Raw genomic sequence first — 4214 nt, forward strand, 5'->3', positions numbered from 1 at the left:
ATCTAGGCTATATGCCTTCCTTTGGGCCCAACGGGAGAAAGCTACTAAAATATGACTAGAAACCAACTACAGACAATAGTAGCATCCTGTAAATATTAACACTATTGTACGTTAACACTATGACGCCATCACGAGAGGAAACTATCCTGTGCTGTCAATCATGACTGGTACCACTTCACTTTGCAACACACCAGTCATTGAAATCCCATGACGGTTTCACCGCTTATGGACATCATGTTCACTCTACTATACAGTCACTGTACACTGAATCGAATTGCTGCTTTGATTGAATGAGGACTGGGAAGGAAACAAGCACGTTCACCTAAACAGAATGAGCAGCATATAAACTCAGCAAAAAAAGAAACGTCCCCTTTTCAGGACCCTGTCTTTCAAAGATCATTCGTAAAAATCCAAATAACTTCACAGTTCTTCATTGTAAAGGGTTTAAACACTGTTTCCCATGCTTGTTCAATAAACAATTAATGAACATGCACCTGTGGAATGGTCGTTAAGACACTAACAGCTTACAGACGGTAGGCAATTAAGGTCACAGTTATGAAAACTTAGGACACCAAGAGGCCTTTCTACTGATTCTGAAATACACAAAAAGAAAGATGGGAGGAGGCATGAGGACTGCAGATGTGGCCAGGGCAATAAATTGCAATGTCCGTACTGTGAGACGCATAAGACAGCGCTACAGGGAGACGGGACAGACAGCTGAACGTCCTCGCAGTGGCAGACCACATGTAACAACACAGGTACAGGATGGCAACAACAACTGACCAAGTTACACCAGGAACGCACAATCCCTCTATCAGTGCTCAGACTGTCGGCAATAGGCTGAGAGAGGCTGGACTGAGGGCTTGTAGGCCTATTGTAAGGCAGGTCCTCACCAGACATCAACGGCAACAACCTCGCCTATGGGCACAAACCCACCGTCGCTGGACCAGACAGGACTGGCAAAAAGTGCTCTTCACTGACGAGTCGCGGTTTAGTCTCACCAGGGGTGATGGTCGGATTCTCGTTTATCGTCGAAGGAATGCGCGTTACACTGAGGCCTGTACTCTAAAGCGGGATTTGGAAGTGGAGGTCCGTCATGGTCTGGGACGGTGAGTCACAGCATCATCGGACTGAGCATTACAGAGAAGACATCCCGCTCCCTCATGTGGTACCCTTCCTGCAGGCTCATCCTGACATGACCCTCCAGCATGACAATGCCACCAGCCATACTGCTCATTCTGTGAGTGATTTGCTGCAAGACAGGAATGTCAGTGTTCTGCCATGGCCAGCGAAGAGCCCGGATCTCAATCCCATTGAGCACGTCTGGGACCTGTTGGATCGGAGGGTGAGGGCTAGTGCCATTCCCCCCAGAAATGTCCAGGAACTTGCAGGTGCCTTGGTGGAAGAGTGGGGTAACATCTCACAGCAAGAACTGGCTAATCTGGTGCAGTCCATGAGGAGGAGATGCACTGCAGTACTTAATGCAGCTGGTGGCCACACCAGATACTGACTGTTACTTTTGATTTGAACCCCCCTTTGTTCAGGGACACATTCCATTTCTGTTAGTTACATGTCTGTGGAACTTGTTCAGTTTGTCTCAGTTGTTGAATCTTATGTTCATATAAATATACACGTTAAGTTTGCTGAAAATAAACGCAGTTGACAGAGAGAGGACGTTTATTTTTTGCTGAGTTTATGACTGAATATAGCTGTTCCTGTTAGGGCCATTGCTGGAGGGAGATAATGCTTGAGGGAAGTGGTGTGAAGACAAAGCAGCAGCAGGGTCAGAGAAGGAGTGGTCTGTGTTCCCCAGTGGAGTGGGCTGGCAGGGTGCCAAGGTTCCTGGGGGCCTCTGGTAATTATGATCCTACAGAGCTAACCCTTCATTCACCAGCCAGAACACTGACGCCCCAGAGCCTCCAAACAGTACAGGGCTTCAGCTGGGGCGGCATGTGACTGGGAAGCGCACACACGACGTACCATACTTAAAAATGCACCTCACAGCACACACACACAACCCTAAAGACAATGACAGACCAGTAGGATTGCTGGCCGAGAGTACTTAGCACTTCTGAACAGTTCCGGCTGTAATTTGCAAACCAGTGGTGGTCGGTGCCGTTTAAGATGAGGGAGGATGATTATTTTTTTATGAGTATGGCCTTATTTCTATTACAACATATTGGATGACTGTCATTCATATTCCATTCACCCAGTTCATTGTAACATTGATAGGTTTAGGCTACTACATGATACTCAAATTTTCCCTATACACATGACGTTGCTACAACTTAGCCAATAAATGAAAGTTTACAACATAAGTGCACACAGGTTCGAAAGAAAGATTTAAGGTGACACATTCAATACCACCTTGCACACTCTTGCCTGCATCAAGCTGATTTAGGGTGTAATCATTAGTCCAACAGTTGCAAACAAGTTTCTATTGAACAAATTCAGGTATGTTTATCCCCATTTAAGAAACATTTTAACAGAATCGGTGGAATGAATACACCCCTGATCACACGCAAACAGTTCCCTTTCATAGCCACATACAACCAGCTTGTATTCCTTCTCACATCTACGAGCTCTCACACCTTTTCCCTTCGCTTGTGGACTTCAATGCACAACACAGCTGTCTGACTAGGCGAAACAACCATTCCAAGCCAAACCTTCATATCATAACCGCTTTACACAGCCTTTATCGTGGTCACCATATTAGCTAAAGTAACATCCTAGTCAACATAGCTAAAAGAACTAACACATTAGTGAACCCACTACAATCATGCAGTACAGTCAGTAAGTAAGCAGTTACACCGGCGGCATTAAATTAGTAAAACCAAAGGCTTACTTTGCCTTTTAAGAATTCCAGTGTTGGATAGTCGTAGCTAGCTAACATAGCATCCCCATGTTTGAGCCGGGTATTTGAGTTGGCTAAACTAGCTAGCTGCATTTGCTAGCTAAGTGAGAAAAAATATATCTATATATCTATATAGAGCTAGCTCTCACTCCCTCTTGCTACTCCATTTGGAAGAAATTTGTTCAAAATGTTTAACTGTTTCTCTCGCTTTGAGTCAACTACTCACCACATTTCATGCACTGCACTGCTAGCTAGCTGTAGCTTATACTTTCAGTACTAGATTCATTATCTGATCCTTTGATTGGGTGGACATGTCAGTTCGTGCTGCAAGAGCTCTGATAACTTTGGGAGGACGTCCTCCAACCTTTCATAATTACTGTGGAAGGGGGTGAGAACCATGAGCCTCCTAGGTTTTGTATTAAAGTCAATGTACCCAGAGGACGGAAGCTAGCTGATAACTTAATGTTACTGTTTTTATGAAATTCCCTGAGGATGGTCCTCCCCTTCCTCCTCTGAGGAGCCTCCACTGTTGCAAACCGATTCTACATGTAGAAACGACGGGTGGTCCCTATAACACACAGCGCCTACAACAAGCGAACGAACAAAGAAACGGTCAGTCTAGTAGTGAGAGTTGTCCTTAAGCCTTTGATCAGCCATGTATTCAGTTTTTTTCTGGATCAAACTGGGCCTTAGGTGGTGGGCGTGGCCATTTGTGCAGATACCGACCTACGATTTTGGAAGCCCTCTTGGCTACAGAATTTTAAAAAAGGTAATTTCTTGCAATTACACACATTTGGTCATGGGTGGAGAGAAAATGTGCAGTATTAAAGCAAAATTTATGCTATGGGTTATGCCGTGTTCTTATGCTGAGTGAGTAACCATCAATGGGGCCCCACGCTATGACAAAAATACATAATTTTTAGGTTCTACATGACTGTCTAGCTTTTAGTTCTCAAAGATGATCTTATTTGAAAAAATATCCATTATCTTTTATACATACTTTATTTGGTGTTCGTCAAAGTTCACACTGAAGTTACCATTCCCCCTCCCCATTTTTTTTTTTTTTTTTTTTTTTTTACACGGGTAAAGCCATTGGACAAGGATAACGTGGTAAGATGAGAGGATAAGTGTGTGGTTGGAGTAAACCCCTGCCAAGAAATGATGTTGCCTATAGCAGGTCGAGAGCTACAATGAGAAATTTACTGTCCTCCCATTACCCAAATTAAGAGGAAAGTGTGCGACTATAGATGTCTTCTCCTAACTCACGGCCCACCTCCCACATGCCCAGGGACCACTTTGGGTCCCAACCCATAGTTAAACCCTGGCCAAGAGAAAAATCACAGGGAAAGGGGAAATTGCA

This window comes from Oncorhynchus nerka, linkage group LG9a (genome assembly GCF_034236695.1).
Source record: "Oncorhynchus nerka isolate Pitt River linkage group LG9a, Oner_Uvic_2.0, whole genome shotgun sequence".
In the NCBI taxonomy this organism is placed as follows: domain Eukaryota; kingdom Metazoa; phylum Chordata; class Actinopteri; order Salmoniformes; family Salmonidae; genus Oncorhynchus; species Oncorhynchus nerka.